Here is a 27,843-nt window from a genome sequence, read left to right on the forward strand (position 1 = left end):
CCATCGTCATTACTGAACAAACGTTAAGCCATCGTCAATACTGAACAAACGTTAAGCCATCGTCATTACTGAACAAACGTTAAGCCATCGTCGTTAAGCCATCGTCATTACTGAACAAACCTTAAGCCATCGTCATTACTGAACAAACTGTATGACTTCTAGCGGTTCGATTCCCGGAATCGACCCGCCGCCGGTCGGGCGGGGCGGGGCGGCCCGGGGGTGGCGCTGCGCGACCGCAGCGCCACCCCGGGCCGCCCCGCCCAGCCCGACCGGCGGCGGGTTGATTCCCGGAATCGACCCGCCAGAAGTCATACAGTTTTAACGCTTAACGACGATGGCTTAACGTTTGTTCAGTAATGACGATGGTTCAATAATGAGGCAGTGCATGAGAATGGCAGAAGCAGACGTTTCTGCATATGCAACTCCCATGCCCTAACTCATCCCTGTCTCTATTTTCTGCCTACCGTTATGCCATATATACATTTAATATATTCATGCCTGTGCACATATAGATTTAATATATTCATGCCTGGCGTGGAACCCCTTGAATCCTCTTCCCTTCTTTCCTCTCTTTCAAGCGAATATTGCAGAGAGTAACTCTGTGAGAAAACTTCTGTCTGTAGCCAACTAAATGAAGCAATGTGCCATAAAATAATTCGGTGTCATAATAAATTCATTAGGGTAGGTCGGCGAAAAATTGGAAGCATTTAATTACATGGCTAACCACTCGAAAAGGTCTTCAGGAAAAATACCAATAATTTTAGGTGTTGGTGTGCGTGGTTGCAACTCCAAAAAATTTGGGAAGGCGAGAAGAGGGTATGAGCCAGTCTGCAGTTTTTCGCTAAAATGGTCTGTAATGGTCTGTAATGAAACACTTTTATGCCAGCCCAATTATTTTAATTTCTTTTTGAAACTGTTTTTTATCATTGTTGAAAAATAATTAATAGTCCGAACAGAATCATTACATGTGTTTTTCAACAGATCACTTACCAATAGCTTGTGAGGTTTCTGATGTAGCCCCTGAAATATTTTGATTATACAGGTCGCGGGGAAACCGAGCAAGCCTCGCATATTAGGCAGGGTCAGCCAATAGTATTTAGCATGGAAACACTGACAATTGCAACAGAAAATTTCCGTGATGATATACAGGTATTAGTGCTTAATTTATAATATCATTCATTGTAATAGTCTAGCCGGTGAGTTGTTCGTTGTTGAAGCTTTGGATGTAATATAAAGACCATATTCAAGCTAATTACTTTGAATCTCTCAGGTACTACTCCAAACAGAAGCGTAGCAACAGTCGAAAAGCTATCCTTATAATTTGTTCAAGAAGCCAAGTAGATGTCGAAAAGATATCTTTACAATTTATGCAAGGAAGGAAAGAATTTCTGAATGAACTTAAGTTTGTGGGCGAAATTGACATCGAAAACTTGTGAACATAATAGGCCGTTGTGTAGAGAGATCAGAATGGTGGTTGGTTTATGAGTATTTGGGTAATAAAACCTCCATAAAATCCTATTGAGCGAATGATTTCCATTCTGTTATCTAATGTTCAAATATACCTACTTTGGGTAATGATAATTCTGAGTATATTATCATATCATATAATGCAATGCGGATTCGGATATAACAAAACGCAAACATTTATACTTGTTTGTCTCCAGCTTTACAGCCTATACTTTATAGCCTCATTATTATATGTTTTTATGATATGTGTTGTTTTTATAAGATTATCCTATTTTATTATTTAAAATAAATTTTTAAATGTATAAATAATTTTATTTTATTTTTTAAATAAATAATTTATAAAATATAAATTATGTTCTATAAATTTGTTATTTTAACAATTTTTTATCACAACCGAAAACAACCAAAAAAATTACATGATTTCACTACTATCTATACTTACTTTCACTTTCAGTAACTCATGGACGGACATTTTTATATACATTACTGATTCTTCGAATATTTCGCAATAAACACGGGCGCTGTTAATTATTTGAAAGCAATGCTATATACATAAGCTAAGTGCTCATAAGCTTCTTTAGCTCCATTAAGTTTTTCAATTCCGAAGTTACTTATCGAAAAGGCATCTTTAGCTAAATTGCTGATTCTCAAAATATTCAGCGAAAAACTCGGTCATAATAAATTCATTAGGGTAGGCCGGCGAATAGTTTTCTCATAGAGTTACTCTCTGCAATATTCGCTTGAAAGAGAGGAAAGAAGGGAGGAGGATTCAAGGGGTTCCACGACTCGGCCAGGCATGAATATATTAAATCTATATGTGCACAGGCATGAATATATTAAATGTATATATGGCATAATGGTAGGCAGACAATAGAGACAGGGATGAGTTAGGCCATGGGAGTTGCATATGCAGAAACGTCTGCTTCTGCCATTCTCATGCACTGCCTCATTATTGAACCATCATCATTATTGAACCATCGTCATTACTGAACAAACGTTAAGCCATCGTCGTTAAGCGTTAAAATTGTATGACTTCTGGCGGGTCGATTCCGGGAATCGACCTGCCGCCGGTCGGGCGGGGCGGGGCGGGGCGGCCCGGGGGTGGCGCTGCGGTCGCGTAGCGCCACCCCCGGGCCGCCCCGCCCCGCCTGACCGGTGGCGGGTCGATTCTAGGAATCGACCCGCTAGAAGTCATATAGTTTGTTCAGTAATGACGATGGCTTAACCACGATGGCTTAACGTTTGTTCAGTAATGACGATGGTTCAATAATGAGGCAGTGCATGAGAATGGCAGAAGCAGAGCTAATATGAGTGGTGATATCCGAGATACAGTTAATTTTTTAAATATCCAACAACAAACATGCCAAAAATTATTTAAATAAAAAAATAAAAAATCAAACATGCCAAAAAATTAAATAAATAAACAACGAGTATGCCAATAAATAAACAAATAGAAATGGTATATTTTTCACCACCAGCTTTCCACGTCAGATTTTGTTTGCAAGTGGTTGTCACATATGATGAAAAGTGTGCTTCACAATATCCAAAATTCCATTTTTACAGGTTTGGCGAATTGTCTTGACTTTTTAGGTCACACGGCCTTGAGATATTATAAAGTAAAGACAACAATAGTTGAGTCCCCTCTCATCCTTTCTTTAGTGGAGCACTCCCGTGTGAGCAGCGGTTTGGATTTAAAAATGGATTTAGCGTAACGAAAACTTACCAAATATTTTGGAAAAAATTATAATTTTAATATTTTTTAAATTAATCGGATTAAAAATTTAATATTTAAATATTTAAATTATATATATAGATATAATTTTGTTAATTTTAAAATAAAAATATTAAATTAACTAATGATGTGGATCAATAATATATAAAATGTTATTTGGATGGGGTGATTTATGAAAAGGAAGGGGTGGGTTATTGCTATCTTATGTGGTCGATTGATTGAGAGATGTGACAATATGTCTCAGAGAATGTTTTAATGGTGAGACATTTGGCAAGTGAGCAACCATTATCACTTGTTACCTCATAATGATAATGCTATTAGAACTAAGTTGCTTGGTATTAACTACGTTGCTTGGTATTTAGTATGTGTAATACTCAATTTCTCACTCGTGTGATGATAATGGAAGTGCATTATCTCCCATGGCGCTTAGTCTGCAACAATTCATAAAAGTGTTTCCTATGGAGAGAGTCTCATAGGGGTCGACGAGGTTGGAGAACTTAGGGATTGTTGTGGTTTTGGGATGGTGAGACACCCAACCTGACTCGAATGTGGTTTTAATTGCTAGAATTTTTCTTGCAAAAACAACATCTCCACCTACTGAGGATGTTGTTTCCATTTCTACTTTGCTACAACGACATGGAATTGGTAATGTTGTCTTGCAATTCAGAATTGGTTTCAATTCTTTGTTTTTGCTCTCTTGTAGGTTGGTCGGTGCTTGGTCTACTCAAAGGATTGAGTTTACAACTTTTCTTCTCTCTCTTTCCTCCCCAATGCATTTTCTTGTGATCTTTCCCCCATGTTGTCATTGGCTCTTGCTCTCCTTCCTGGCTTCCCTTTGCCTGTCATGTCTTTGAGCATCCCATCTCCTCAACCATGGTGCTTTTCCCTCCCTCCATTTAGCTTATCATGCTTTATGCTCACTTTTCCTTGAGTGTTCTCTATAAGTTTCGGCTCTGGTATCTCTTGGTGGTTGGTATCTTGGGGTTTTCCTCCTTTCCTCTCCCTCCTCCTAAATTGACTTTCCAGGATTACTCCTTGGGAGGGTACTATGATGGTGCTTTGGTTCTTGATTAACATGGCAGCTATCCATTTCACTGAACTTCCTTAGTTTGTCTTATCCTTTGCCTAGGATTTTATAGTGCTCTAATATTTTTCCCATGCCTCGTTAGAGAGCAAGAGTTCAAATGGGTGTTTTGTATTATCAAGAGTGGGCCCACAAGGGAAATGATTGCATGCACCATCGTTTGAAGGATTTTGCATCGTGTTATCATGAACTCACACTAGGACACATTCAAGAAGAGCTCACATGTGTTGAGGGGGAAGCTTCACCACATAGACATCTCCTCTCAGAGATGGAGGTTCTCACTAAATGGGCGGACTAGATACCAAAAATTCGACACACACGAGGTCGCTTCAACCAATATATGAAAATTGTTAAACTTTATTGGCAAATGAAGCTTATACTGCACTACTTGAGGGTTGGGTTGAACAAACGTTAAGCCATCGTCGTTAAGCGTTAAACCAATATTTTTATTTACATAATAAAAAAGTAATGAGCCAAAAACACCAACTTAAAAATCATATAAAGATGGTTTAAAATCAAAATGAAAAAGTAGATGTGAAAACTTTGGCTATTATTTATTTATTTATTTCATTTTCAAACAATTTCATAGAAAACTTGCCGCTTCATTACGAAACTCCAATCACACAGAAACTTCTCAATGCTTGCATATCCATATTCTATATCTAATACATGGACCATACATGGGGATTCCTCAATCAAGGTTGAATACCATCATATTTTCTAATTATTACGATTATCACTGTTAGAGTGAAGCGGGGCTTCTAATTGTTGTTCTGACTTTTTCTAATAAATAAATAAATAAATTTGTACACATGCTTACACTGAAGGAAAAATGGCTTAGAAAAGACACAATGGAAACCTAGGTGGAACTCCAAAATAATGGAAGTATATCTTCTAATATTTACATTTTTAATAGAAGGATAAATGTTGTCAAAACATTTCATACAAAATTTATTCAAAGGCCAATCTTTGCAAAAGGTAATAAACCATGCACTATTCATGTTGATAACTCAATAAACAAACCATCTATGCAAAGCTTGATGTTTAAATGATTTAAGTTTGAAGGAAATATTTACTCATTTTATGCACGCAATCACATTACTAAAATTGATTTCTACACAATAAGGAAGATATGTTAAGTTGTTTTAGATTGCCACCTACTTATCCATATTTACTTAAGTCTCAATTATCTCCTCACAAATGACTCCTTTTGTGATTGTTGTGTCCCTCTATGGTAGTATTCATTGCTCTATAGCTAATAGCCCACAACCTCCCTTGCATGTGCCTTTTGGCACTTTAACTACTTGTAAAAGACTTGAGATTAAGCTATGTATCAATGTAGAAACAACATTTTTAGACTAGAATATGATGTCAAACATGTGTGTTCTTATCACAACGAAAGACCTAAAGATTAAGTTGAAATTCAATCATAAACAAAATATCATTACTTAAATATCAACAACAAATCACTCTCTATCCATGCATTGAAAAAACCAAACACCTTTTCTATTGTTATTCAAACAAGTTTACTCCCTCGAGGAGGGGTTGGGGGGTGTAGGGGGTTTGGGGGGGGAGGGGGCGGGGGTTTGTGGGGATGGAGGGGGGCGGCGGCGGGGGGCGAGGGGGGATGGGGCGCGGGAGTGTGGGGGGACAGTAGGGTGTAGGGTGAGGGAAGGGGAGGGGGCCGGGGAGGGGGGAAGCTTAGGAAGCTTCGTTCAAATAGAAAATTCAGCTGAAAACAAACATCTAGCATGGCATGCAAAAGATGGACCACGAAGAAATACAGAGTTGGCGAGTGAAACAAAGAGAAAACACAGATTTGATGGATCCAGGGAGTACAGTAACTTGGTAATCATATCGAGGGATTTGTCATCATCATCATTTTCGGAGATTGGATCAGGCGTGTTACTTTAATTATTAATGTGTAGTGAATCTAGACAAGAGATCTCTCGTGAGAGGAATAAGTTAATGGGGCTGGGGCTTCAATGTAGTCGTCAGGGGGTTGTGGGGGGCGCATGGGTAGGGGCTCGCCCATACTTGCCTAATTGTGCACTTAGTCTCATTATCCCTCACCTGAACTCCCGCTCGCCCATCGACCCGCCTGCCCGTTAGAGGTGGCTGGGCAATTCTGATTATACAAATAAAAAATTTATGATATATTTTTGTTGTTAATTTAAGTTAATATGTTTTTTTATTTACTAATTTATGTGTTTTTTTTTAGGAAAATGGCATCAAGGAAAATTTCTGTGAATCTTTCTGGACCAAAGAGTCTTAAAGGTGTATCTTCAAAAAACATTGGTGAACGAACTCCACCTGAGCTCATGCCTACAAATATTTCAAGTGCTTTAAGTGATAAGAAGCTAATCTCATATTGGAAAAGTTCAAAAGAGGTGAAATTTCCATCAAGAGTCTGGTATGTGAAAGAAAGAGAGAGCACAACTGTGATTTTCGCATTGATTTTTAAGTTAATTATTATTTTTTGAAAAAAAAAAGTTGTTATTATTATTTTTTTGACATGAAATTCATAAAAAAAACTATTATTTGATCATTTTTAGTTAATATTTTTGTATAAAAATTGTGATTTTGACATGTTAATTCTAGCAAAAAATTATCAAAACGTTTAGTTTTTTCGTTATATTTATGTTAAAAATGGTTATTTTTATGTCCATTGTTAAAAAATGTTGTTTTTTAGAAACAATTATTTCATGTGGATTGAAAAATTAATTAAGGATGTATAAATATGTAGATTATCTAAAATTCAAACTATCGACTTTCTAATTTAAAAATGCAAAACAATAAAAACCCCCCTAAAAAAAATAAAAAAATTAAGATAGAGAACGAGAAAATATGAATAAAATGACGACTTAAAAAACTATCAAATTTAGAAAATAATTTTTTACATTTCACACACTAGAAAATTAAAAGTCAAAAAATAGGTCTTTTAAAAAAAGGGTGTGATGCAGAATACTCACTTTTTAAAATCAGCATGAAAATCACTACCATTATAAAACTTGATTTCATCCTTGAACATGAAAAAAAATTAAAGTTCCAAAAACCATGTTCTAAAAAAAACATGTGTATTCTGCATCACCACTTTTGAAAATCGGGTCATTTTTTTCCTATCTCTACGAAACGGGTAACAGTATTAGTTCCCGTTTCAAAGTTTACATTGTTTAGTGCGAAGAGTAGCTGGAGGTATAGTACAGAGGATCAAATTGAATGATGTAATTACAATAACCCTGTAACTGCGAATGCTTCAGGCGAAGGGACTCTGTAACACCGAGAACATCAAGAGCCATCCATAGTAGTCTACATACACAAATGATGGTTTGAATATATCGACTAGTCACTAAACAAAGAATGTAACTTATGAATTCATGAGGCAAGTGCTAGAATGCAGGGTTTGGAGGATACAGATAAATAAAGAGTATAATTGAGTAATTCCTAATGAACAGCTAAAGTAGCTTACTTTAAATTGTGAGTCTCCTTATACCTTCCAATCTAAAGGCAACACAACATGCCTTGAGATAAGTTGTGTGTCAGCCATTGTGGTCTTATTGTTTTGGTGATCAAATCTTGAATGCATGAGGGCAGCAACAATAATACGGTGATCTTTTACAATTTCTACATCTATGTTTTCTATGGTCTTGCATGCTTTCCAAGACATTTATTAGCCAAGAGTTATGATGGCATACTTACCATTTTCCAAAGCCGGTGTGCGAGAGTTGTTTCATAAATGTTGAAGGGAAGGAGGTCACCTGTGCCCTGTAAATTGGCATACAAGAATCTAAATTATAAGGGGAAGAGCAGCTGGAGGTAAAATACTGAGGATCAAATTGAATGATGTACTGACAATACCCTTGTAACTGCGGATGCTTCAGGCGTAGGGACTCTACAACACTGAGAACATCCAAAGCCCTCCATAGTAGTCTGCATACACAAATGATAGTTTGAATATATTGACTAGTCACTAAACAAAGAATGTAACTTACGAATTCATGAGGCAAGTGCTAGAATGTAGGGTTTGGAGCATACAGACAAATAAAGAGTATAATTGAGTAATTCCTAGTGAACAGATAAAGTAGCTTACTTTAAATTGTGAGTCTCCTTATAGCTTATACTCTAAATGCAACGCTGCATGACTTGAGATAAGTTGTGTGTTGGCCGTTGTGGTCTTATTGTTTTGGCGATCAAATCTTGAATGCATGAGGGCAGAAACCATAATACGGTGAGCTTTTACAATTTCTACATCTATGTTTGCTATGGTATTCCATGCTTTCCGAGACATTTATCATCCAACAGTTACGCTGGCATACTTACCATTTTCCAAAGCCGATGTACGAGAGATATTTCATAATAGTTAACGGCATAGAAAGTACATCATGTCATAGTGGCAATGAGGGAGTGCCGAAGCCATCTCCTAGACGCAGAAACAATAATACCTTGAGATTTTACAATTTCTACATCTATGCTTGCTATGGTCTTGCATGCTTTCTGAGACATTTATTAGCCAAGAGTTATGCTGGCGTACTTACCATTGTCCAAAGCCAGTGTACAGGAGATGTTTGGTAAATTCTGAAGAGAAGGAAGTCACATGTGCCCTATAAATTGGCATACAAGAAGCTAAATTATAGTGGGAAGAGTAGCTGGAGGTATAGTATAGAGAATGAAATTGAATGATATAATGACAATACCCCAGTAACTACGGATGCTTCAAGCGAAGGGACTCTAAAACATCGAGAACATCGAGAGACCTCCATAGTAGTCTGCGTACACAAATGATAGTTTGAATATATCGACTAGTCACTAAACAAAGAATGTAACTTATGAATTCATGAGCCAAGTGATAGAATGCATGGTTTGGAGCATACAGATAAATAAAGAGTATAATTTAGTAATTCCTAATGAACAGCTAAAGTAGCTTACTTTAAATTGTGAGTCTCCCTATAGCTTATAATCTAAACGCAACGCTGCATGCCTTGAGATAAGTTGTGTGTTGGCCATTGTGGTCTTATTGTTTTGGTGATCAAATCCTGAATGCATGAGGGTAGAAACAATAATATGGTGAGCTTTTACAATTTCTACATCTATGTTTGCTATGGTCTTGCATGCTTTCCGAGACATTTATCAGCCAAGAGTTATGCTGGCATACTTACCATTGTCCAAAGCCAATGTACAAGAGATGTTTGATAAATGCTGAAGGGAAGGAAGTCACCTGTGCCCTGTAAACTGGCATACAAGAAGCTAAATTATAGTGGGAAGAGTAGCTGGAGTTAAAGTACAGAGGATCAAATTGAATGATGTAATGACAATACCCCTGTAACTGCGGATGCTTCAGGCGAAGGGACTCTGCAACACCGAGAACATCCAGAGCCCTCCATAGTAGTCTGCATACACAAATGATAGTTTGAATATATCGACTAGTCACTAAATAAAGAATGTAACTTATGAATCCATGAGGCAAGTGCTAGAATGCAGGGTTTGGAGCATACAAATAGATAAAGAGTATAATTGAGTAATTCCTAATGAACAACTAAGGTAGCTTACTTTAAATTATGAGTCTCCTTATAGCTTCCACTCTAAAAACATTGCTGCATGCCTTGAGAAATGAAGAGCTCATCTTGCTTAGAAGCCTATCTTGAAGATGCAAACATACCATGGAGCCAATTGCCAATTTAGAGAATTGAAGACCATGTCCAAAGATTCATGTAGATATCTTCGAACACACTCGCTTGAGAAGAACTCATCTTCAAAGAAATATGGATTTTTTATAACACAGTAAAGCTCAAGGAAAAAAAGCTACCAGATATCTCGGGAATGATGTGGAGAGAAGAATTTGACCTCTCTTATGCAGAATCACTCCAAAATTCTTTCCATCTTGGAGATTTTGAAGGTGCATAGGAGGTCACAACTGACTGCTTGTCAAACTCAAACCATGCTTTAATAACAAAATAAATATAACATGTCCTCCTACTGACACAAGATGTGAATTGATACTCTGTTTCAATTTTTGAGATGAGAGAATTACTTATGAGAATATTTAAGATATCTGCACATTCAGACTGAGGTGGAATTCATCGAATGTTTAAGTTCCCTCCCTCCCTTCAGAAATCCAAACAGTAATCATTTATTGGTCGCCCGAAGGATGAAAACATAGACCCACAGACAAAAAAGTAAAATATTGAACAATCTACGTGGCTGGTGGGCAGGTGAAGAAGATGATAATTACTACTGAAAACACTATAAGTCCCATCCATCTATTCGATTCCATGATCTCGACATGCCCATGCCCTATCCATTTTTTCTGTCGAAAAAATAAATAAATAAATAAACACCTGAAAAAATAGAAAACCATTGGAATCAGATGTATGAAATCAAATATTGTTAATGATTAACATATAACATCACAAAATAGATACAACAACATCAGGTTTCTTGTACAGTCCAATCATAAGGTGCTTTAGAATAACAATTTAACATCTGGTAGAGTAAATGAAATGAGAATACTATGAATAGAAATATATGAAAACAAATTCCATGAAACATTCTTCTTTCTCATAGCATACCAAGAGCCATTCATGGATATGCTCATGATCCCATGATGTTTATCAACTACTATGATTCCTTCTGAAATACATACCCCACTCTCAACACTTCTAATTAATGAATATGGTTGGTTAGAACTCTGTGAAATGAATCAGGACCAATTTCTCTAATTAATTTAGATGTAAGGTATCAATATACACGTACCTGCTCATCTGGAAATAATATATTGATGTGCAAAGAAACTCATAAATCACAACATATCTATTTCATGCCCTGTAAAAACTTGTAAACTCAACCACTGAGATAAAATAATGAAATTAAACAGCATTTTGAACTGTTAAAAATAGAAGGAACGAAGGCCAAGTACTATGTAATCCACATAGTCCACCAAGTGAAAAGGATAGCTGGCCTGGCTACTCACCAACAAAAAAATTAACCAACCAGTGGAAGCACAATATTTACTTGGGAGGAAGAAGCAGAGAACTATCAATGTAAACCCTAAAGCCTACACTACCTCCTCCATTTTTCTTTGATTTGGCTGGACCGCTTGTAAAATTTGAAAGCCATCAAAATTGAATGATGGATGACATCAATTATTGCCATTAATCGAGTTGCCCTCCAATATTACATTTATGGGAAACAAAATAAATATAACAAGATCCAACACTGTTTCAAATTCCAAGATGAGAGAATTACATGACGAAAATATTTAAGATGATAGGATCTGCACATTCAGACTCGAGTGGAGTGCACTGAATGTTTGACTGTCCTCCCTCCGAATAACCCGAACAACAGTGATTTATTGGTCACCACATGGGTGAAAAGTGGAAAAGCTAACCAAGTTTGGGTCTGTGTCTCGGCTGGATTGGATGAGAAGACGTCGAACCAGATCAAGCGCAGGTAGTTTTAATTGACAGTATTAGTATTCGTATACAGATTACAATTAACAGTCTTGCAGATTTCAGAATATCTTTGAAATTTGATGGACATGAGATGAATTCATTCATTTCTATCAAATTTCTAAAATATCCCTAAATATGAAATAAGGTTAGGCTTCAGGTGAATAACATCAATTCATATTTTAATCACAATTAACCAGAAGTCTGTATAGTTGATTGCAGATTCCAAAATATTATGAAAATTTGATTTGATAGATATAGTTAAATTAACTGCGCTTAAAATCAATAACAGTGAATGTTTTTGAAATATGTACTTACTGATCGATCCATATGGAGTTAAAGATTTATAGTTGAAGCCGAAAACTTGGGTTACATTATCAAAGTTTGGATGTTGTGCAACTAATGTCCAGTCGGTGTAGTTCATTCTGTAATTGAAATTTGTCACTATGATATTCACTCTCCAATACTCTTTGTAATTCAGCTTCACATGCCAGTGTACTTTGATCGGGCACATATGATGGGTGCACCATAGAAGTGGTGGCCCAAAGGTGTTTGTGGCAGAATTTGTCCTCGGCAACTTAAGAACTGGTGAATCAGTACTGCATCAAATTAACAACACAGTTTAGAATCCGATGCATCTAGATTTGGTAGAAGATCAGGTTTTTTTTGCCGCATTTAATTTGATTGAAGATTTTAAGAATATTTTGAAATCTTATTAACAGTAACCTAATTACATATTTATTTGATTTTAAAATATTTTACCAATCTGCCATAAAGATAGAAATGACTTCATATTGTTGAAAATATTTTGGAATGTAATGAACCAGAAAGAAAAAATAAGTTGCTGCTATCGGTCAGATCTTAAAATATTTCACAAATCTGCAAATTTAAAATTAATTGAATGAATTTTCAAGGGAATAAGGATCATACTCAATACAAGTAGGTTGAGTTATGTTGTTTTCGCAAGCGCGGGTGCAAGTAGGGCATGGTGTTATAGTATCATTATAGAATGATGATAAGGAGGCACAACATGTTGAGCTTCTCTGAGCCAGGAACTGAGAATATGTGCATGTTACATTCCATGTCACTGCACAAGGACAAGGGAAATTCAAATATAAGACTTAGCCAGCTCATAGTGAAACATATAACATTCAAAAATATAAAAACTATGAGGGATTATAATAGCGTATTACTCATAACTTGAGTGGTTCTGCATCGATCTGGACTAAAGAACAGGTTGGGTTTAACAATCTTAGCAGGGCCACAAGTATAACCTGGTCCTGGAGCCTTCAAAATGAAATTCTTTGGCAATTTGACAGTTTTGTTAGTGGTCCCTGAGTTGCCCGCACTAACTTGGAAGGATGCGATGGAATTTGGAGGATCCTAAGCCCAAGATGCCAATGCTCAACCTTTGCAGCAATTAGTAAATTGTTGATTGTAAGGCACACCACGTAAGAGATCAACAATGGTGGGGTCCTTCTTGCAAAAGTGTGGAACACCTACTTTCCATTTGGAGCAATCTCCTTGCTCTGTTGTCTGGCCACCAACCACAGCCCAGATGACCTCCTTTTTTTCCTAGTGCCAACCCAAAGTCCATCCTGGGGGGCTTGGTATATGGTGGTACTGCTAAAAATTGTGCATGGTCACGACCACCTACAGAGGGAAGCTCATTAGACTCAGCAAAGAGTAAAATAAGTTCTATCATGAAGATTTTCAGGGAATTTTTAGTAAATTGTACCAATGTTTATAGTGAATACTTACTTAATTTCAGGGACATAAAGCTAATTAAAAATGAGTGAAGTATTTACTCAAAATATCGAACATACCAATCAATATAACACAATTTATCAAAAAATTTCATCAATAACAAAATAAACTCTACCTGACTTGATGGTTTTCCAAATTTGTCATCATGTTAAGCTTTGAGAATTTAACTTGTAGGCTACTAGGAATGAGCTTCAGAAAAGCTCAACATCTATTTCAGGAAAATGAGGAAATGGAATTATAATCAAGACCTATTTTATGAAAGGGCATTACTTGCAACATATCCATCTACAGTCCAGGACACAACATCCCATTTGATCATTATGTTACTATTTGGATCCAGTGGATCATAAGCACCTGTAAAGCACACAATGTAGATAAATTTTACGTTAATATTGTATTCATATCCTTGATAAGGATGGAAAAGTTTAAGAATGGAAATTGATCTTAAAACTTAAAATTTGCCAAATTTTATGGTAAAAATAAGTTTATATTATAAATCTTGGCGTGTAAAAATATCCAAAGAAACGATTAACTCTGAGGCCAAGAGTGACATAAAAGAATTGGAAAAAGCAGTAAAAATATCTTCAAGAGTGACATAAAAGAATGGGAAAAAGTAGTAAAAACTCAACCGATATTCGTAAAAAGCAGTCACACTTCAAATCAACGGTTGAAAGTGTCTCACTTGATCGAACAGAGAAGGGTAAAATTGTTGACGATTGTTGATGCATAGGAAGGCCTATCGACCTAGTAACCAGACAAAGCATAAGAAATTGATAAATGAAAATGGAGCAGGCTAACTGGAAACATTGTAAGACATTGGTTTGTAAAAGCAGAGCCAGATAAAAAGAAGGTACATGAGCCAGAGGTTTACTTTTTCATTTGAATCCAAAATAATAAAAACCATTTGCAAGACTGCTATGACAGAAAATAATTTTGAACTAAATTGGACAGAAAAATACATCAAAGGATGGAACATGCATTTTTCAGCAGATTTGCAGCAACCTTAGCTCAACCATATATTAAAAGCCATGTTGGACACTAAATTGTTGTCTAATCCCCCCTTGTTTGTGAGACAAGGGATCTCATCCACATAACAATTTGACTGCTAAAGTCTACCATACATGTTAGGGAACCTATCTACTTTTTGTACATTGACAAATCAACCAAGTCTGAATCTGAATCTAATGAAAACTTCAAAATATGTATCATAAAAGTAGCCTAGGGTTTACTGTCCATTATCCAAAACTTCTTCAGAATCTCAATTGCTTAGTTACCCGTGTTCGAGGACCAGCTCACCTTAACTCAGCCAAACCTTCAAGACCAAGAAATAATACATGTCAACTTCACTTGCCAGTTTCTTATTGCACCATGGGATAGAGTTTTTTAAACTAACTGTTAGGACTAGGTAATCTACACACAACACAAATATAAGCATATCAAATTTATCATAATCAAACAAATAATAAAATTTAGGACCTGCAATGGTCTTAGTAATGCCCATAATCTGTAAGTACTCATAAATCCATGAGTACCAAGCAAAAGAGGCTACTTTAGCCCAGAAAGGGACTTCTTCAACTTGCATGCATGGGTATCCCATCCTAGCAAAGATATTATATTTGAACCTCCAAGATGAAACAAAACCATGAATCACTCTTCCTGCCACTTGCATCTCTAGCCCTGTCAAAATCCACTAAAGCATGCAGTAGCTCAAAGCACTATGCGAGTGAGCCCTTTAAGTACCTCGCATACCTTAGACCATGGATCATATTTGCAGCAACCTCAGCTCAACCATATATTAGCAGTCAAGCTAGACACTAAATTGGTTTTTGAGCCCCCTTTGTTTGTGAGACAAGGGATCTCATGCACACAGCAATTTGACTGCTAAATTCTACCAAATATGTTAGGGAACCTATATAATTTTTGTACGATGACGAATCAACCAAATTTGAATATTAATATACTGATAAATCCAAAATATGTATCATAAAAGTAGCCTATCGTTTATTGTCCATTATCTGAAACTTCTTCAGAATCTCAATTGCTTACTTATCGCTAGTCGAGGACCACCTCACCTCAACTTAGCCAAACCTCCAAGACCAAGAAATAACACATGAGGTGTATGTCCTTCATGTCAACTTCACTTGCTAGTTTCTTCTTGCAGCATGGGATAGAGTTTTTTTAACTAACTTTTAGAACCAGGTCATCTACATACAACACAAATATAAGAATATCAAATTGATCATATTCAAACAAATAATACAAGTTAGGACCCGCAACAGTCTTAGTGATGCCCATAATATGTAAGTACTCATAAAAAAAACAAAGTATCTTAGAAATTTGTTTTGTTGCACACATAATTAGTTTATGTTTGGACCCTCACAACCTAGTGTGCTCCTTAGAAGCTAAAGCGATGCATGTTTAAGTTATTAAAATTTAACACATATCAATCCTTTCTGTCCTCTTTTTGGGAGACATGGCTTTCATGAACAAATCAAGAAGCAAGTCCCATTATAGAATGACAATATCTCAGAAGACTCATTAAAAGAAGGTCATGAAGGTGGAAAACGATCAATGAAATGTCTAGTAAAGTTGCAAATAATTATGGCAACCAAAATACTAATCAGCACAGATAGGTGTAAATGAGGTATGTATAATAATTTTCTTCTAAAGGGTCCATCATAAGATGTAGTAGGGTTGAATATATGGGTTTATATTTTAAGAAATACCCTAGTATTTAGAAACCTTAATATTAAGGTATTTGTTCCCTATGATTTGATTTCTAGGGCATGGGATAAACTCTAGAATGACATAAAGGGAAAAGAGTATGATCTAAGGTTTGAATTTAAGAAATCCTAAAAAGGCCTCTTGATTACATAAAAACCCTAAAAAAGTAACTTGACATCATGTTTTGGAATAATATATTGCTTGGGTTACTTGTTAAAATAGTATTGTATGTATAAGAAGAAAAAAACGGATGGGGTGATCCATTTGAAAGCATGATCTAGCTCTTCGTAACAACTCATAAATTATGGAGTCGTTGTGCAAAAACTTTATTAAATATATGCCCTATATTTCTTAACAAATAACATAATCAAACTCACATAAATAAATGGTTGAATCTTACATCTTCCATAACATTAGATGTATATGGGGGCATTAATGATCCCTCCATGCCAACATTGATTGTATTGAGGGGCATAAATGAATCTTGCATGCCAACAAAATGCACGATTAGTAAAAACACAAATATTAATAAATATATATAGTGAAATAAGTTAACTAAATGCACAAAAATATTGATCAAGTTTTACCACTATCATTACCTTAGATGTTTTATAAGGTGTTATAGGGGTTGGAATGACTTTAGTGATTGCCTGCATTCCACAAACATAAATTAACATAATATTATAAGGAATATAAGATAATTGAACATATAAAAGACAATATTCAAGTTTACGTCATGCATCATCATAGCAGCATCTTGCCCTCGTGCATTTGTTAACATTTCCATAAAAGTAGTGAATATCATTGAATCCCACATAGTAGAATCGGTAACACCCATGGGTACATTCTTAAAAAAACACATAATAACATAAAAATAAGAAAAACTTGATCAAAAAACCCATAAGAAAATAGAATCGGTAACACCAAATATGTGTTGAGTGAGCATTGAAGATCTGTCCAACACTTTGAGGAAAGCTTATTAGAGTGTTCCAACAAGCATTTAACTACTCACAAACAAACTTTTGAAGTATCATTTTAAATTTATTTCTAAAAACAAATCCAACCTCTAACTAAATCAACAACATAAATAATAAAAATACCAAAAGCAAAATAAATACCTGGTCTGCCATTTTGTATAGAATAATGTAATAGAAATCTGTGAAGAAAAGTTTGTGGGCACTAGTTAGGATCATCACATAAATAAATGTTGAAATTTATGACAACATGTAAAACCATAATATTATTCTAAAATATGTTGGTTTAAACTTCTATGCATGTAATATAAATTTTATTGAGGAGTTCTCTTGATTATATTACAAAGGGTAATGCATTGTCTTAAATTGTTGTCGCATAATGCAAAGTAATCTCAGTAGAATATCTCCTTGTTTCCTATAGACATTACTTCACTATCGCATTGCAGCCACAATCAACTCCAAACCAGACCTTGCTTGCCTCAAAACCCCAGACCATAGCTCAAGATGATTTGCTGCCACATAAAAACCTTAGGGGTGATTCCTTGCCACAAACAATCCCTTATAGGTGGTTCGCTGCCACAATTGATACCTTAGGGATGAACTGTTGTCATCAACAATGCCTCAGAGGTATCTTTTTATCTCAGAATTGCTTCATAGACATCTTGCTACCACAGTGAAGCCTCAGATTTAATGTACTGCTATAGATAATGCCTTAAAGATAGGCCAATGCGTCAGATAATGTCTCAGGGATGATTTGCTACCGAGATAATGCCTCAAGATAGTTTTCTGCCACAGTTAGTGTCTGTTCGATCATTTATATAACAACATTCATAAGTTGGATTAAAGTGAGAGATTTTAGAAAATTAAATGAAAGTCTTGTTGGTTGACTCTCTGCAATTATGGATTGAAACCAATGAGGTTCCATATATGGTGCTCAAAAAATAACAATGTTCCTAACAAACAAACATCATTTTGTATATAAAATATTTAAATAAATTATCGCGAGTTTATATTAAACTGTGAAATCAACATTTGAAAGGCAATGCATATGAAGCATATTAAGCATGCATGGAAACTACTAATTGGATTCCAAAGAATTATTATGGTAGATGAAGCGATATGGTGTGTTGCATTAGAAGAGCACCAATATGCAATAAAGAACCCTGAAATATGCTTGGAAAATGAAAAGTCATAAACTAATGTAGAGTACTGGTGGAAGAGAGGGTATAAAAACTCATAATTATGTTTAACCCTCCAATATAGTTAACCACACATGGAATAAGTGAATTCAAATGAATTACAATGCAATGAATGCCGATGAGCTCTGGTTTCATCAATTTATCAGTAAATGTTGGTGTGGGATTAAACCAAATAATGCCAATTTCATGCCTCATACTTCTCAAAGACCCAAGTTACAAATATCATGGCTTGGTATTATACCTATGCGCAGATTTGTGGAGATTTGAGATGTTTAAAGGATAATCAATTATATTTCCATAACACCCCTCTGGAACCTATTTCATGCTAATGAATTAGAGTCTAGTGCCAAACACATGATCACATATCCAAGCAAAAGATCATCCCAGTGCATCTCCTAGAATGGTGGATATCAAGTGACTCAATGTGGCCATTTATTGCGCATAACTTGAAATAAATAAAAATGAGCCAATGGGGCATGCATTTTAATAAAAGGATGACCTCATTTCTCAAAACACACCCAAGGGAACTAGGATTGTTACAACGTTGTATGTTGGGTTAGGGTGCAACACTATCATGTTATAAGACACAATTGCATATAAAACATTATACTCCATGGGATACATAAAGATAATTCCTTTTCTTGTCTTAATTAGAAAGGAGACGGTTTTTCATTGACAAGAAATAATTGTTATTTAGAAAGGAGGCATCATCCAATGAAGTTCGAGATGGTGAAGAATGCACCATACAGTACATTTCAGCTACTTTTGTTCAGGAAAATCCCATCTCACTTGTTAATAACGAAACTCACGAGTATGGATTTAAGAATTCAGATGCAATTGAAAGATACCAAGATCATGTAGTTGAAAAGGAAGAGAAAATTGAACAGGTTTACAAAAGTGAAACTCACGATGATGAAGAACGAAAATCACATAATAATTATAACATTAGCCAAAATGATGGTTGTCCCATGTTGTCTAATGCAGTTTCTTTGAAATTTGGAGATCATCAACTGATTCATTCATCATACGATGAACCTCAAGAAGCTTATGAGAATATTTGAGTTTCAAATGTTGGTCTGCAACCTCAAAACTTAGCTATTGAGGATGAAGTTCATGAAGACAAATTTCATTATTCAGAGTCCAAACAATGAAAAACAGTTTTATGGCCTTGATGAATAGTATGGTTCAAAAGTGGACAGTGTCTCTAGTATGTATGAGCCAATGCCTAGTGTTTCCCAGCATGCAGGTGAGTCATCTCAATACAAGGTTGATTGGAGTCATGTCTACACAAAAATAGAGAGCGTTACTTCAAAGTAGAAATTAAGTTGTTCATGTAATTATAAAGAAACAGAACCAGACATGGCTCAGGAAATTGTTGATTCTTCAAATAGTTTTGAAGGCAGTATTGATGTGTTCGCTAGTTTGGGAATGCCTTGACTCTATTCTAGTTCCCCTAGTATTAATATTAATGATGTGTTCCATTTGATATAATGATTTCAATACTCCATTAAAAAAGCCCAACCTTACCGATAGTAATGATGTGTTCCTTGTTCAGGTATGGATGAATCGGTTCTTGAAAAAGTAGTCACAGCTGAGGAGATTGTTCAAAATAAAATCAATTCTTAATACAATATTGATTTTTTCCCTTGTTCAGGTATTATTCTTCAAGAAAAAATATGGGTTTCCTCTGTGATCCAGGTGGATGTTGGTGGCCACCTACCTATCCCATTTGGACCCCTACAACTGTCTCTTTTAGTCTTTTCAGTTTCCTAAATTGCAGCACAGTTTACTATTTTTAGCAGTTTTTCGGGTCCTGAACTTCCGGAGCTATTTTGAGGCCCTAAACGATGTTTTTTTGGGAATCTGGGGCAACATGGGTCCATGGACCGATGCTACCTCCCAAAGTGGTAGTACTCGGATAGATCTTTCTAACGAGCTATCGTACGCATCAAACAGAGATCGTATGCCAAAGTTACGACCCCGAGAAATTGATGTACCAATTTACCCAAACGGGGCCCACATTTTGGCGTTTCATCTTCTTGGGTTAGATTTTGGAATGTTAAGGGTTTTCCATTGTTTCTCAACGATAAATAGGCCTTCGAGCCTCATTGTAACTCAGTTTTAGAACAGTTCAGAGGCATGTAACCGCACATCTCTTCTCAAAGATAAGCTACCATCGCCCTAGCTGGTTTATTTCCATTTCTGGTTGTAAGCATATTTCAGTATTTTACAGTAATGAAATGAAGTATTATTTCCGCTATATCTTTATGTATATGGTTATCTCTGCAATTTGTTACGTTCCTCTTTAAATCCGGATCAGTGGTATCAGAGCGTTCTGCTTTTTCTCTATTTTTCTTTGCATGTCCCCAATGAGGTCGGGATATAAGGAGTTAGGGCTTGAACTAGTCGAACCTTTACAAGACCAGCCTCGCAAATCCCGACGGCCTCCCATGGCGGATGAGAAGAAAGACGAGGGGGTAGGAGATCCTATCAAAATCTTGCTCGAAGAAGCGCTCGAGCAGCAGAGGGACGCGATGATGGATAGCTTTGCGCAAATTCTTCAGCGGCTACCCAGAGGCGACACATCGACTTCCAATAGCGACTCTGGAAATTCCACGCCCTTTAAGGTACAAGTTAATTTTGAAATCCCCATATTCGAGGGTCAGATAGACGCAGATGTCGTAGATAAATGGTTAAATCTGCTAGAGGGTTATTTTTCTATTCATGAATTTTTGAGTCGGGAAAAGATTATTTTCGCTCTTCTCAAAGCAGCCCCCCATGTCAAGGACTAGTGGGAAACCTATTGCGAGCAGAAGGATGAAAGTACAGGCTCACTATTTTCAGCCGCACCCACTTGGAATGACTTCCGGGATGCCATCAAGGAGCAGTACTACCCTGTCGGAAGCTATGAGGACAAATACATCAAATGGACCACACTGCGGCAGGGACGAGACCAAGATGTGCCGGAGTTCACAAACATTTTTCATACCCTTCGCACATAGTTGGGTATCAAAGATTCTGAGTTGCATCTGGTACTCAAATACGCGGCTGCCTACACAAATACATCCAGGAAGAGATGGGGTTCTTGAACATCCCCTCACTCGGCATAGCATACCGATACACTGTCAAAATCGAGCAAAAGTTCAAACAGAAGAAGCCAGACTTTGGATCTGCAAATCCGAAGCCGAAAGGACAAAGCCAAGGTGGGGTGACCCAAGACAACCCGTCGAAGCCGCAAGAAAAGAACAACACCACGAAGCCGAAGAAGGACACAGGAAAGTGGTGTGAGTTCCACAAGAGTCCCACTCATAACACAAGTGAGTGTCGGACCAAGCAGTCACTGGTGGCTGAGTTGAAGGCTTCCAAATCAGATGCATGTTCCGACCCTGAGCCAGAACCCGACAAGGGTAATGGCAAAGGGAAGCAGATCATTGATGCGGATCCTAGCGCCACTGTTGCCACCGCCAAGATCCAAAAAGATGAGCCCGAAAATCCAGAGGAAGGGGAGCGTCTTTTCCAGTCACAGATGTGGGTGAAGGGTTCGCCGCTATAATTCATTGTTGACAGTGGCAGCCAAAAGAACCTTGTTTCAGCAGAGGTCGTGAAGCGGTTGGGCCTACCGACTACACCACACCCACAGCCGTACATTATTGGGGGGCTTCATGAAGGATGAGATCTCAAAGTTCGCCAGCAGTGCCGCATTCCCTACAGCATCAAGCCCTTCACAGACGAGGTATTGTGTGATGTTACACCTCTGGATGTTTGTGATGTATTACTAGGCCAACCATACTTGTGGAGGCGACATGCTGTGTATGAGTCCAGGCCTCGTGCTGTCATTATTTCTATGAATAATTCATTATACAGGATACCGGAGGTAGCCCCACCTACCGCCACATCTTTGATCACTACCAAAAAAGGTAGCAAGCTCATATCACAGACCAGAAAATTCATCTGTCTGCTTCACTCCCAAAGTAAGGGGAAGATCGTTGCTACATCCATGACCCCTGCAAAGGGTTCCTCCACGCAGCAGCAGCAGCAAAGGGATACGGTCATGACAAAACACAGGAACAACTTCTCCTCACCCAAATGGGTACCACACAAATTTCAGGTGGGCGACAAAGTTTGGTTACATCTGCAGAGAGAATGCCTTACCAGAACCCATCAGAAACTCAGGTGACTCCGACATGGTCCTTACACCAGTACCAAGGCTATGGGCAACAATGCTTTGAAGCACAACATTCCTCCATTCCTTCGCTTGCACCGAATGTTCAATGTGGACCATCGTCGACCATGCTTCCCACCATCACTGGACACATCAGAGATTGCAGGACAAGTTCAGCAGATGGAGGAACTCAACGCAATGGGGACCATTGCTTCCTAAGGGGGGAGGAATGATCCAGGTGGATGTTGGTGGCCACCCACCTATCCCATTTGGACCCCCACAACTGTATCTTTAGTCTTTTTAGTTTCCTAAATTGCAGCACAGTTTACTATTTTTAGCAGTTTTTCGGGTCCTGAACTTCCGGAGCCGTTTTGAGGCCCTAAACGACGTTTTTTTGGGAATCTGGGGCAACATGGGTCCATGGATGGACCCATGTTGCCTCCCAAAGTGGTAGTACTCGGATAGATCTTTCTAACGACCTATCGTACGCGTCAAACGAAGATCATATGCGAAAGTTATGACCCCGGGAAATTGATGTACCAATTTACCCAAACGGGGCCCACAATTTGGCGTTTCATCTTCTTGGTTTAGATTTCGGAATGTTAAGGGTTTTCCATTGTTTCTCAACAATAAATAGGCCTTCGAGCCTCATTGTAACTCAGTTTTAGAACAGTTTAGAGGCATGTAGCCGCACATCTCTTCTCAGAGATAAGCTACCATCGCCCTAGCTGGTTTATTTCCATTTCTGGTTGTAAGCATATTTTAGTATTTTACAGTAATGAAATGAAGTATTATTTCCACTGCATCTTTATGTATATGGTTATCTCTGCAATTTGTTACGTTCCTCTTTAAATTCGGATCACTCTGTATTTATAGTAATGATGTCTTTTCTCCGCATTTATAAGTGTTTTTACTCCATGAAACACAACCCAGCCACTAAATCTGTGCTTGAGCATTGATTAATTGTTAGAGTATGGGTAATCTCCACTTAAGACCACATGGCGAAACACTACCTTTATGTCTCCATATACATAAAGGTGTGCTGCTTTAGAAGAGCACCAATATACAATAAAGAACCCTGAAATATGCTCGGAAAAGGAAAAGACATAAAATAATGTAGAGTACTGGTGGCAGACAGGGTATAAAAACCCAGAATTATGTTTAACCCTCCAATATAGTTAACCACACATGGAATAAGTGAATTCAAATGAATGACAATATAGTGAATGCTCATGAGCTCTGGTTTCATCAATTCATGAGTAAATGTTGGTGTGGGATTAAACCAAATAATGCCAATTTCGTGCCTCATACTTCTCAAAGACCCAAGCTACAAATATCATGGCTTGGTATTATACCTATGAACAGATTTGTGGAGATTTGAGATGTTCAGAGGAGAATCAATCATATATCCATAACACCCTTCTAGAACCTAATTCATGCTCATGAATTAGTGTCTAGTGCCAAACACATGATCACATATCCAAGCAAAAGATCATCCCAGTGCATCTCCTAGAATGGTAGATACCAAGTGACTCAAGTGATATCAAGTACATCTCCTTGCTTGAATTCTTTGTTTGGATTTGACATTAGTGATCCATTAGATATGCCCAAGATTATGGAGAGTAATGATGCATTATTTTGTTAAGGTATAGCTGACTCTCTTACAGAAAATATCTCAGAGATTGTTACAGAAGCCACATGCAAGTAGGAACTTTACCAATTGGATAATCCTTTGAAGACCCCTAAGGTTACAAAGGGATATAATATAGCTGTGGAAAAGAATGAAGTTGAATATGAAGCATCCCAGGAAATAATTTTTATTGTTGATGGCATCTGATGGAAGTCCAATTAGAGAACAATTGTTTGATATGGACAACAACAAAAAGCATGAGTGATGCATTGACCCTGCCAAAATTGAGGGAAACAATGGCCAGGAAGTTGGAGAGACCCAAAATTTCAAAGTTGGGGAAAATATACAAATTGTGGTTAGAAAGCAGGAACCTTCCCAATTTGATACTCCATTGAGGATCCCTGAGGTTACAGAGGGATATAATATATCTCCTTGTTTAAGCACCTGATTTGGCTTGGACTCCAGTATTCCATCCAAAAGTTCAGGAACTTAGAAAAAGTTACAATATATCCCCTTGTTTAAGTATGAATGAATCTCTTCTAGAAGGCAAGGATGTGTGCAATCAACAACTTTCCTTGGATAATCCATTGAAGAGGCTTGAACATGCCGAGGGACCAGAATATGATACCCTAGTGAAAAATCTTGAGCTTATAGAAATTGATGTGACATCAGAGACTGTATATTTGTCACTGCATGTCCCACTTGGAGACCATGTGTGTGTCATGTAGAAGGATGCTACGATTTTGGATGGGACAGATCATTCTAAAAGTATTCTCCTCACATAAAATCCTGTAGAATCTGGAGAAGTAACTGAGGGTTATACTATTTTGAATGGTATGAATGTTACTAGTAAAGGGGATTCAAGAAGAACCAAACTTGTAGATAGAATATTGACTTTGAGCAATAGATTAAAAAATTTGCAATTGGAAGTACAAGGACCATTCCCTATATTGTTGATAAATAAAATTTCCATATTGTATGTGATTTTATCTTGCTGGTAAAAGAAAATTGTGTGTGATATGGACCGATTTCATGCTAAATAATTAGAGTCTAGGGCCAAACACATGATCACATATCCAAGAAAAATATCATCCTAGTGCATCTCCTATAATGGTAGATATCAAGCGACACAATGTGGCCATTTATTGCACAGAAGTTGAATTATATAGCAATGAGCCAATGGGGAGTGCATTTTCATAAAAGGATGACCTCATTTCTCACTAAGAGTACAGATCTACATAGACGTAATAAAATTCCATGATATATAGCGAGGGGTTGCCTTCTAGGCAAAAAAACCCTAAATTAAACATAACTTCTACCGTCAGATCTCCACCTAACGAACAACCCAGATTGACTATGAAATTAGAACATTTTACAAGGCAATTTTACATATATTTTTAGCTTTATGGGCACTACACCTGATTCCCCACTAGGGGGGCACTCCCAAAGATCACAATCGCCCCCCTTGTAGCACAAATATTATACGCAGGGTCGCCACCACATTACGAACTAGGGTCCAATGTGGTGATACCTCTAAATAAAGAAGATAATCAGGATCCACACCCAGCAACAAAAACTCGGCAACTTCTAGAGACCAAATCTCATTTATTTTATAGTTCTTGTTGACTTTAGAGGATGGGTAAGACTGAAATTTCCTCCAACATATTTGGGGAAATGTGGATGCAATAGTATTGCATGGACTAATACCAACCAATTATTGGAGTAGGATATAGCCTTTGGAGCGATGCTCATCCTAGAACTCATCTATTCATGTGATTCATAGGTGCACCTTAATAATTTTGTATACTTCACTGAATCTAAACTCGACAGCAACAACATAGACCCAAATCGTGAAAATTAATGTAGTGATTGCATTATATTAACAATGATGTCTCCTAAATTTCCTTTTTCCATATAGAATATGGATCGGGAAGGAAACTAAATGTACATGTTGCTTCCATGAAAGAAATTTAAATTGGATGGATACTGTTGTTAGTAGGAAGCCGAAGATGAAAGAGTATTGTTGTGTCCACAAAACTCCCTGGCCATCAAATCGAAGGCATGATACAGATCCTCATGGTCATCACTAATTAATGATACTTCATTTTTTACTTGTTGTGCAACCATTCTTTCTCATTGCATATGCACAAGTTTCAAAGTGGTTGATGTGTCATGTGAATAAACAAGAACTTAGATAAAAGGAAAATCCATACCAAAACCTAAAATGATTAAATTGAAATTGGCTTAGCTCTACAAGGTGTTCTCATGATTATAAATTGAATCAATATTTCATTTGTACTCCATTGACATTTGTTTATCTAAGATGATTTCCTCTGGAAGTTTGTTATTTAAGCTTATCCTAGTTTTAGTGTTGGATTTACTTATACTAATAGGTTTGGAGGACACAAAAATGCAACTAGAATAATCTCTGGGGGCATATTTTGTAGCTCAAACACTGTCAAACATGGTTAAACAAACTAAACCATGGTGATGCATGGTCACACATTTTCTAACATTGTCACTTATTGTCACACATTTTAAACCATAAACAACCTTATTATCAATCGTCAACCATGCTTAGCCATAGCCAACCTTGGTCAACCCAGATCAACCATGCTAATCACTAGTAAACCATAGTGAACCTTGAACAACACTTAGTCTTTCCACTCCTCATGGCCTATGATGGTTAATAATGGTTGAGCATGGTCAGCCCAAGCCTCTGTTATGCAACCAGATCCCAAAATAGAAAAGAATATAGATCAACGACTTTAAAATCAACCTATTTGAGGGGGAAATCTCCTTTACATTACAAACATTAATAATTCTTGGATTATACAAATGAAAAGACCTCCTTTCTATATATATGAGTTAAGGGGTCACAATATAGTCAATCCGACATAACAATAATAATGTAAGGGCACAACAATAACAATATTGGGCTACTATGGGGCACAACATTAACAATATGGGGAAAACATGGGCATGACAATAACAATAAGGGGATACAATGACAATAATAATAAGGGAATACACTAGTATTATAGGGGCCTAACATGTCCCTCTCCTTCAAAAAAGTGTTGTCCTCAAAGCTTGAGTAGTTTTGGATGTTTCTGTATAAAATTATCATCCTCCCATGTGGAATCTTCAGTGGGTAAGTTCTTCCACTTGATGAGATACTTTGAAATTGATCGATTTCATAGTTGTCGATTTCTTGCTTCTATGACCGCTTCAGGTTCCAATATGATTCTTCCTTCCTTGTCAAGTTTTGGCAATATTGTTTGAACTGGGAGCTTGTCAGCTATAACCTTCTTTCAGCATGAAACATGGAAAACTGGGTGCACTCGGGAAGTTGTAGGAGGCTCCAATTGGTATGCCATAGTACCAATATTTTGCAACACCTTGTACGGACCATAATACTTTGGTGATAATTTATTATCCTTCTTAGCTTTCTTGAAGGACATTTGTTTGTATGGTTGTAGCCATAGAAATACCCAGTCACCTACATCAAAACTTCTTTCGCTGCAATGTTAATATGCTTGTTGTTTCATTCTCTTTTGTGCCAAAGTGAGGTTATCCTTTAAGAGTTGGAGAACTTGTTTTTGATGTTCGATGTGATGTTCCACTGCCTGAACCTTAGAATTTTCTCTTAAATATGATGT

The 27,843-nt window shown here is 37.0% G+C and overlaps 1 long non-coding RNA gene and 1 pseudogene across 1 annotated transcript; one reads left to right on the plus strand and one right to left on the minus strand.

Annotated features, from left to right (window-relative positions):
• The first annotated feature begins 698 nt into the window (after positions 1-698).
• On the plus strand, positions 699-1,527 carry LOC149155148 (uncharacterized). The gene is made up of 3 exons (XR_016263721.1): positions 699-849; positions 1,043-1,149; positions 1,271-1,527. It is a non-coding gene; the product is annotated as an uncharacterized LOC149155148 (long non-coding RNA).
• Positions 1,528-9,617: 8,090 nt separating this feature from the next.
• On the minus strand, positions 9,618-19,339 carry LOC149155149 (protein COBRA-like; annotated as a pseudogene).
• Positions 19,340-27,843: the final 8,504 nt, after the last annotated feature.

The sequence above is a fragment of the Pinus tabuliformis genome, chromosome 9, assembly GCF_031772625.1.
Source record: "Pinus tabuliformis cultivar Carrire ecotype Pingquan chromosome 9, CPIR1, whole genome shotgun sequence".
Taxonomy (NCBI): Eukaryota; Viridiplantae; Streptophyta; class Pinopsida; order Pinales; family Pinaceae; genus Pinus; species Pinus tabuliformis.